Genomic DNA, 10,964 nt, shown 5'->3' with positions numbered 1-10,964 from the left:
TTATTTTTAATTTCCATATGATCACCCTTTGTATCACTCATCGTCTTACAAAGGTAAAAATAATACTTACTAAGGCAGGAACATCTACCACTATATTTTGTGCATGTTTTCAACTACAGGGATGAGTCACCAAACCTCTAGATAAGTCTCAATTATCTAGAAAATGCAATTAATCAGAACACCTCAATCTCTGAAATTTTGGTGTGAAATAAGGTGCTTCATATAAGAAAATGAAATTAGTGGACCTCAATGCCATTGAATTATTTTTCAAATCTGATAATGGATTATTTTGATGTGCCCAAAGCAGCTACATCCACAGAGCAAAATGACATGAGGATCAAATCCATTAATATAGCTTTATTAGCCTAGTAGTCTAGCCAACAGATAATTTTATATATTGTAAATTCTGAAAAGAAGTGTTCTTGGAGAAGTGAGTTAAAAAGCAAAAAAGTTGCTTTTATTATTCTCTTTAATAACATTTGGAATTCATATACACTACAGTCCTGCAGACATCAAACCAACAGTATCTCAAACAATAACAGCTATAAAAAGAACATATTCAATAGTACTGAAATCCTTTCTATCATGGTGAAATGTTCTTAGATTTATAAGATTAACTGTTATCATAGTTGGTGTATGAGTTAAATCATTTAAGTTATTGGAAATATTTTAGTTAGGGCAGTTCACTTCAGCTTATTGCAAACACACATCTTATAAGAGCTAAATAGAGCATTTATTTCAGCTTAGAACATATTTATTGGCCTAGAAATTCTGTCAAACCTCCTGGTTAATCAAAAATATGTATTTGAGTGAGTTGCTGTTGTGAATTCAGCCTTTTGGAACTTTCCACCTCTCTTTTCAATTTTAGTTTTAGACTCCTCTGTTGCTTAATTCCCATCATAATTAATTAATTTATAAATAATGCATACCCCATGTTTTCCCAAGAAAGGCTTTAAGGAGGCTGTATTTAACCAGAAAACTACAGTAAATAGATAATGAGGTGAATTCCAGTATTCTCTCTTTGGTGACTGGAAGGTCACTCCTTCTTGCCTAGGAAAATAGAGCAGCACGGCTTCCTCTGCCAGGACCCTAGTCCTCCCACTCGGTCAGGCTCACTTTGGGGATGGGGGCTGATTTGGGGGATGGAGGCTGATGGTCCCTGTCCTATCTCTGATAGCTAGAGTAGTATCCAACACAAGGCAGTTATTTAGTAACTGTTGAATGAATGGATCCAGAGAGACCTGTCTGTAAACATGCTAATGGAGATGGGATTACAAGTAATTATTTTACTTTTGCAAATTTTTGTTTTCTAAGTTTTAATAATTTATGTGGTTTCTTTGTGTAATAATGACAGTAAAATCCTGTTATATCACCTTTATGTACTATTTGTTAACTCATTTCAGGAAGGCAACAATGGGCTATAGGATGGAATTCACATTTTATTTTTTGTGGACCGTTGGAGCAGATTCATGGTTCTCAACTGGGGGTGATTTTGCCCCCCCAGGAGACATTTGGAAATGTTTGGAGACATTTTGTGGTTGTTGTAACTGGGAAGGTACTATAGGCATCCATTATGTAGAGGCCAGAGATGCTACAAAACATCCATACAAAAAACATCCATACGAAAAGTCCCTTCCCTTAACAAAAATCATCCAGTCTGAAATGTTAATAGTGCCAAGATTAAGAAACCCTAATTTATATATATATATATATATATATATATATATATATATATATATATATATATTTATATTTTTTTTTTAAAGAAAGAAACCCTAGAGATGCATGGAACCTTTAAAAAAGTAAGTTCATATAACTTTCGAAGTTAGTTGCACTGTTAAATAATGAGACATAAGAATTTTGAAAACTAATAAAATTTCCTGAGATTAACATTTTTTTTTGGTGGTTTGTATTTGCTTTGTGGTATGATTTACTGATAAGTAGAAATGAGTATTTAATGGAGTATAATCACCCATATTACCTGTGTCAGTAGGGAACTTGGTAGTGTGCTGTAGGTTTTTCCCTTTACAACTGATGGAAGTGGTTTTAAAAGTGCCACTTGACTGCTTGTTCACATACTTCTAAATGACCTCAAATTTGACAAATTGTTTTTTAGGGAGCTGTTTATAAGTCAATTTAGCCAAAACTGTTGGGCAGAGAATACAAATAACCATATTGTTTGTAGATTGTTGCTTTATAGCTCTGGACTAATAAAAACAGAAATAAAGTAGGGCTATTTCATGTTTATGGAGCTTGGTCTATTTGAATTTCAATGTAACATTTGGGAGAGTATCAGCCAGGTTATACTGCAGTAACAACATTTCAGTGGCTTAAACCCAGAAAAGATTTATTTCGTCTTTGGAGCTCACTGTGAAGCTGAGTGACTCTCCCAGACATTTGTCTCTGTGACAACTCAGATTTCCAGGCCAAGGAAGGTGCCATCACCTTGGAGGTGCATTATGTGGAACATAGGGCCTTGTTAGTCACCTGGAAGGGAACAGAGAACATGGGAAATTGCATGTTAACTCTGTGCTTTCACCTGGAATTGACATAAGTGACTTCCAGTAACATTTCATTGGCCCAGCAAATTACATGGCCATGCCAGATTTAGGGATTTAGGGAAGTTTAATCTTCCCATGTTGCATAGGAGAAGCAGACATATTTTTGAACATGAGCAATACCTATCATAACTAGCTTCAGTATTTGTTTACCTTCATATGTGGTTGTTTAGGATGGTTATTAAGATGACATTTGATAGGTACACAGATGCCATTTCTCACACCAAATTATCCTTTGAGCATTTTCATTATACTCATTTTGGGTCTGTATTTATATCTATCTAATGTATTTGAAGTCTGGTTCTAAATGTTTGGGCGTTTAAATGAAAGTCTTTACCGGAAGTTATGGTCCCTGGTTTCTCAAATGGGCTAACATATTCCACAGGGTACTGAATGCTCAAGGATAAAGATGGTGGCCTTTACAGTTTACATAATGGTAAATAATCAAACATTGTATTTGTTGTAACATAAAAATGAACATTTCTCAGAATACAAAAACTTTGATGAATTTTTAAGATAAAATATGAGCCTTTGATGTAATTTTGTGCTGAAGCAGGCTGCTTTTAGATATGCCCCAGAGGAAAGTATTTACTTTTCTTTGCTACCAAGCTTACTTTACTGGACAGAGTGGAGAATCACCGCTCGTGTACTGAATTTTTTATTGAACTTTGATTTGGGTATTTCCTCAGTTGTTTTCATTTTGGTCTTAATGATCATATTATGCTTTCAAAACTAGAACTTCTTCAGTGATCTATTATTGTTTCACACAAATGGGAGTTTCTTCTTGTGCAAAGAGGAATTCAGAATTTCTGTCCTGTACCTACTAGCATTCAATAGGGGAGACTGGATAATACAATTGATCATTGTGTTCAGTACTCTAGACTGCCACATGGAGCTGTGAAAGGATACAGAACTACTCTCACTCTTCCCCATTTTACCATGTGATTCTGTCTTTATGGTTCATTTTACCTATAGCTATTTGAATCTGTATTCATTCATTTTCTCATTCATTCATCAAACAACTTTTGAGCATCTACTATGTGTGACTGGCATTTTGCTGGGTGCTGGGGATTAGGACAAGATGAATGAGACACTTCCTTCCCTCAAGGACATTGTGTCTAATAGATGATGGCCACCAGGGGTCGTGAAGTAGCTCATTCATTTCACATATATTTATTGAGCACTGACAGATGACAAATACCCAGCAATACTACAGTGAACAAGGAGCAGTGTAGTGTTTAAGAGCAGTCTCAGCCAGACAGGCTGGAATCAGGTAGCATTGTCAGGCTTCAAGGAAGCCCTTTAATCACCTTGTGCTCCAGTTTCTTCATATGTAAAATTGGGATGATGCAAAGTTTACTTATGTTATAGAATTCTTATGAGTTAGTATATATAAAGCACTATATAACTTTAATCTCCTACTGCTATTCTTCACTTTTTTTCTCATGCTTTACTCCCTCCTCAAATCTATGTATTTCCCCAACTTTCCTTTTCATACTCTTCAATCAAATGTCCTCAGTAATTAGTCATTCATTTGAATATTGAAGTTAATCAACAGCCTGTTAAAAAATATTGCCTTAAAAAAACAGAGTGAAAAAAATACAGCTGTATCATTTTTTGGTTTTAATGCAATCTTTTCTTTTGTTGTTCCTTTCTTTTAGTCATGGAATAAAGCCATTGCAAATCACAGCCTTCACAGGACTTAACCATGTAAGACATTTGATTCAAGGGCAAGACAACCCCAATCAGAATACATGTTTTGCGGGAGCCTCTTCCACTTTTGCAGACTCTGAAATTCTGAAATGTCTCCTGTCTGCCTCCATTACCAGAGCCTTATGCTTGTGCCAGGAGTGGGCATTCATCAGGGGTGCACACAATTGTCAACAACCTGTGGGGCACCTGAGCAGCCCAGCAGCAAGTCCTGCTACTTAAGAATTTTATATGGACTTTATAAAAGTGCTTCACCAGTGTGATTTAACTTTGCAAAGAAGTAGGCGTAGGGAGATCTCGGTGGAGACCCATTCTTTGGCAATATTTGCATTTTATAGGAAGCACACATATAAATTTCCCATTTCTTTAGTAATATGGCTTTAATCTTAATGAATGCCATTTTGGCTATTCTCTTCAGAGAGTGGAATTAACATTCACGTGCATATGAACTGGAAATGTTAAATTGTTATTAGTCTCTTGAGGGTTTTACTTCTGGCTATGCAGTTTTACAGATTTTTATCATAGTTCAGACGTAGCAAAATACCACCATTTCTGCTTGTTAGAATGAAACTGTCTAAGCTTCTGTCTCCTTTAGGCCAGGATTTGATTTTTCAAAACAGGAAGAAAAAAAATGTTTTTCTTGGACCCTGAATATAACCTGATGTCAAAATTCAGTGGAAAAGCCAGCAAAAATTGGTCATTAGAACGCTTTTTGGGTAACAGTTTTATTGTCATTATCAACAAATTTCTTAATTAAACTCCCTGCGTTATTAATATAGTTCTATGCAGTTTTAGAAATTCCATTCATTCATTCAGTGATTTATACCTTGCCTGGTGTCACAAAGAGTTTAAGTTAAGTTGACAAGCCCCGTTTTGTGCTAGTTTTCTACTTAAAAAAAAAAAAAAAGAATGCAAAGATGAGAACTTGAATTCAAGAGTCATGTAAAGTGACCATGGGTTTGAGAATTCTGTTTAATTCCTATCCTTTGCTGCCTGTGTTTTCTCTCAAATATGGAGCCCATTTTTCTCAGTCTCTCCTCAGTACATGATCACTTTACCTTACATAGAGATTCTTGGTTATTAGATAAAAAATTGGGTAATATCCCTGGTTTTTGTTATACTAATATAGTAATCAATACAGGGGATGTGAAACTTCTAATGTCTGAAATGTAACTTCACTTATACACATACACACACATCTGCCTTTTTATTTAAAATTTATTCAATAGCATCTAGATTTTCATCTTGTGTATTTTTTTCTACTTAAAATCTAAACGGTAATATTCCAGATCGCAAGGTGATGTTCTGGAATAACAAAGACAGCCTTCTCATTAAAAGAGCATTTATTGAGGGTCTTATTTGACCATGTACTTTTGAAATCCTCCCAAGGGCAGTGCAAGGTAGATGCCTATTGTTATTCCAGTGAAAATGATGAGGTAACTGAAGGTTTGAAACTTGGTCAATGTCACAGCTTTTAAGTGGCAAAGCTGGGATTGATTCGGTCATGGCTAGCTCTAAAGGCAGCACTCTTCAGTGTGGTCCTTGGACTAGCTGCCTGAGTGTCTCCTGGGAGTGTATTAAAATGTAGAATCCTGGACCCCCAGACTATGGGATCTAAATCTGCATTTTAAGGTTATTAGATGACTTGTATCCATATTAAACTTTGAAAGTGTCATATGGTTCTTAAAAAAATAGTTTCAGTCACTTAAATACAAGACACTGAAAAAAATTCCATTTGAGATGCTTTTCATTTCTGGGCCTTTATGATTTTTGCCTAATTACAAGTTAGATTATATTTCATTATCCTTCAATTGTTATGCTTCCACATCCAGGTTTGAGCCAGTCTTAACAAGAGTTACATGTGCTGGCTTATGTGACATTTTTTAGTGATCTGTTTTGGTGGTGGTTAGTGAAAATAGCCTTGTGGTTTTAAAATAAGGAAAATTGATTCTGTCCTAATTTCTTGATTGTTCCATGGATCCAGGTAAACTTCTTTGTCACATTCCCCTCCAGACTTACCTTTGCTTGTTCACTTCTTTAAAAAATTTGGCTTTTTCCTTGTCTAGTTCTTCAAAGCATTAGAAGTAACTTGCAGTGATAAAACCAACTTAAAACCGGCAAAGTAAAAAGAAAAAATATAGAAACAAGTTTAAGAAGGTGAAACGTACTTATTTAATGCATATAAAATGAATTAGTTGCTGAAGTTGAAAACAATTTAATTGTCTTTCGGGCAGTGAAGTTAAATAGGGGAATGTAAAGAGACTGCATAGTTCTCCAAGTAGGATGGATAGAATCATTCATGTTCATCTAGAAAGAAACACATTTTCTGCTAAGAAATACCAAAAGGAATATATTAGGAGTCTCTTTGTATAAAAGTTCATAAGATCGCATAACATAATGTCATATTTTTGCAAAAGGATATGAAAAGCGTTAAAAAAATGTACCTTTCTTATGTTAATCTCCAATAAATGCTAAGGTCATGAATTTTAGGTTTTGTGAAAATGATTTGTTTTGGGGGCAATGAAAATAATATGATGGAAGCATATTGTTCCCTGACGATCAAACAACAATACAGTGACAAGAGCTTGAGAGCCTTATCTAAATATGCAATTAAATATATCCCTTGGACTGGGCCTCCCTCTTGTATTAGGTGTATTTGAAGTGGGTTGTTTGGCAAGTGCTAGATCTCAGTAAGTTTGAACTTTCAGATGAGTGTGTAAAGTACTGAAATGTTATGTTATTAGTTCAAGGAGGCATAGACTACCAGGCATGTTGACAGGAATTTGACATCCCATTGTGGAAAGTGTTTTTCTCCTCTCAGACATTCTCACTATTGCAAACCTCTTCTGATTAGGTAATGGAGGAGACCATTTTTTGAAAGCTTATAGGTTAGATTTAAACCCTGTGACAAAAGAAGCAAATCTCAAGTATCTTTCCCAGAATTGTTATGATGATTATTAAAGACTATAGCTACATAGTAATACACATGTCTTTGAGAAATCAGATTTCTTAAAACAAAAATCCAGCCGACCATATCGAAGGTCATTCAACATTAAATGGTTTTGAAGCCCAAGTTTGTTCCAGTTTCTCTGTTAAATAGTGGAATAATTATTGTATAAGCCGCGGTCTCAAATCTCAAGGTATTTGCAGACTGGTAGGGAATAAAACGCTCTTAACTGTTCCTTAAGTAGAAATGATGTTCTATACATTTATACTATGAATAAGGACACCTCCCTAAACAAACTGGTTGATATTTTACCCCAGAATCATTTGAAAATCCTTGCTAAAAATGCAGAGAAATAATTCATGTGAGCACCAAAATCTATTTTAAACAAAACCCTCAGGTGATTCAGATGCCTGAATCTTTGGTGCGTTTTAAACTTTGAGAAATAATGGATGTGAATGGTAACCTTATATTTAATGGATTAACTGGTCATTTTGGCTGCATGGAGACCCAGTTAAAAGTGTAATGACTAAGGTCATCTGTAAAGACTGATCTTAATAATCACCTTACAGTTTTACTTGAAGCAAGTTATCCATGTTAATCTCTAGGCATGAAATGTAATGATCTGTTTTATTATTGTTAATTTATGCTCAAGCTTCCTTTTGCTCTTCTTTTTAACCAACATAACAATTATACAGGCTAACTATTTGCCTCAGGGAAATGCTGTAATAGGACTAATTAAATATTTAATATTTTAAAGGACTTGAACAACCTTGTAAGTCATACGTTAAGAAGAGATAAAATCATGATGTTCCCTTTAGTAGGAGGAATGTTAATGAAGCACTGGGATCAGACATCCCTTTAATGCCCTGTGCTATATCTGTCGGGAGGCAGAATAGCATAATGGTTAAATTAATGGCTCTGGCAACCTATGGCAGTTCTTCTACTTCCTAGCTGTGAGGTCTACAGCAAATTTCTTAGCCTTTCTAAGTTAATTTCATTTTCTGTCACCTTTAGAGTGGGGTTAGGGATACCATATACCTTTTTGAATTGTTGTGATGACATATATGTGTCCAATAAAGGAGAGTGGTTTTTATTAATATGAATGAATCCCGTGGACTACAGATGTTACCGCATTTGTGACCTGTAGATTTTTATTTTTAAACTAGAAATGTAGCTAGGATTTTGGACATGGATATGTACTTTTAGAACTAATATCAAGGAGGAAGAATGACAGGAGGAAAAAAAGGAGAAGAAGGAATAGGAGAAAATACCTCTAAATGCAACCCTATGTAGAGACTAAAGACAAAGGGAAAGCATTCTCTTTGCAGAGGAGGGAGTTTAATTGTAGGTATGTACAGTCACTGTAAACACGACTTCACTAGTGTGGACAGATCATAGGATCATCAAATGGCAGAGTATCATATAGGAAATCTTTCATTTTTCTAGGTCAAGGGTTAGTGAATGAATTTGAGTTAGTAGAATGTGTTCATCATTTTTTTTTAAATTACTGTCTTATTTTTTCAAAATTTATGCAGAAAAAGGAATTAGACTAACAGAATTAGGACTGTCCCTTTGGATACTAAATCATAATTAGTTGAATAAACATTTAAAATACATAAACAAGGACATCTGAAATATTTTTGAAAACTTATCCTCTTATTTACTATAATGTTTTTAAAGGTGTTTTCTTTACAACCAAACATTAAATTCCTTTCTGATAGAAAGATTAAATGTAAAAGTTATCCACATAGTTTTTCCTGATGATATGAATTGCAAATTTTGTGGAGGCGCAAATAATGTGATTGCACTGTACATTTCAAGTCCATCAGCCTTGTAATTAGCTTCATATTCTACAGACAAAGGAAAAAGTGTTCCCAACGCCATTTGTTCAGCAGATATTTATAATTGGCACTCTGTGTTAGACCTTTAGAAAAGAGAAGGAGGCTTAAATTTTATCAGCAATTATATATATATATATATTTCTCCTTAATGCGCCATCACTAAATATTCTTGATTAATTCTTAAAAATTTCTTAGCTATATACTGGTTTTATGAGAACTTACTGGAAAATGAGTGTGAGGTTCCACTTTTCCTTTCATACAGGGCAGGTACAGTTGATCCACATTATTTGTGGATTGCATATTTGTGAATATCTCCTATTTACTAGATTTTTTTTGCCCCTAAACACAGTACTTGTGGCACTTTTGAGGTCATACATAAACATGCAGGTGAAAAATTGGAGTTGGTCCATACACATTTTCCCAGCTGAGGTCAAACAAGCTGGTGCTCTGACTTCTGGATATAGCTCTCATACGGAAACCACATATCCTTTACCTGTTCTATATAATGCCACATTTTTTGTTGTTGTTGCATTTCTGTGCTTTTTGTTGGTGATTGAAAATGGTCTCCAAGCCTAGTACTGAAGTGCTGTCTAGTGTTCCTATGCACAAGCAGGCTGTAATGTGCTTTATGGAGAAAATATGTGTGGTAAACCATTCAGACATGTTGGCCATAATTTCTACATTAATGAACAACAATACATATTTAAAAAGTCATCTTTAAAGTGAAACACATACAAAACAAGTTTATGTATGGATTGGTTGATGAAAATGTCATGATCAGACACGTGCAGGAATCTGACTTTCTATTTCTCCATTTCCCCTAGGAGTATTTAGTGTTCACAGTGACTTTCTAGAGCATAACTACTGTGAATAAAAAGAATCAGTTGTATTTACATTTTTTGAGGAGTTTGCTAAATACTTGTTCCCCAAATTGTCCTTTTTAATGTAAGCCAAGACACATGATTCTTTCTGACCCAAAACAACCAGGAAGTAAATATAGAGGGGTGGGTGGAAAAACGAAAATTATAGATAAGGTTCAACCATAATTTCTGTTTCTTTCCTTATAAACTTTAAAAAAACAAGACTTCTATGAATGTGCAACAAAATAAAACTAGAGAGTTTTGAAGTCTAGAAAAAACTTTGTAATGTGATGAAAGCTTCTTTGTGGGAAGAGATTTATTTGTCCTGCTTGTCACTCTGTCACCTGTGCCTAGCACACTTTGTAACCCATTAGATGTGCTCCAAGTATGTTCTAGAAAATGAATCGTATTGAATCAGACCTAAGTTGACACTACAAGTAGTTTTGATAGCAATTTGATAGGGAAAAGATTTAACAATAAAAATGTAGGTTGGAGGAGTACAAGGAGCATTTGAATATCTGTTGGAGACTAGCAGTCAGGAGACAGAGCCTCTCCATGTTGTAGGATTCACTGGGAAATGCACCTCTGTCACTGGGCCTGAGCAATGACAGCATGTGCCAGCTCTACCATATTTGTGTTTATATGTGTGATCTGGGTCAAGTTATCCTGCTTGTTTTGGTCTTGGTTTCTAATTACTAACTTGATAATCAACTTGATTAGAAGAGAAGAGAAAAAGTCACTTACAAAATTTTGCAAATATATATGATATATACTGAAGGTTCCAAAAAAAGTCTATGCATGACTTGTATTCATCTTTTCTTATGGGTATATGTTGAGTATTACAAGTTTAATATTAATTTTTTTCCTTTCTTAAAATGTGTATACATTTTTTTGGCACCCTCTGTATACAGATATGAATTCCAAGGGCCTAGACTGGGGATAGGAAAGGCAAAACACAATTTAAATCAAGCCATAAATTCATTTATGTGAATTAAGTGTAACATCTTGAACAGGTTGGAGTCATCTCACCTGTTTGCAGGTTGGTTGA

The sequence above is a fragment of the Rhinolophus hipposideros genome (genome assembly GCF_964194185.1).
Source record: "Rhinolophus hipposideros genome assembly, chromosome: 18".
Lineage (NCBI taxonomy): Eukaryota > Metazoa > Chordata > Mammalia > Chiroptera > Rhinolophidae > Rhinolophus > Rhinolophus hipposideros.
Note: the sequence above shows the minus strand (reverse complement) of the source record.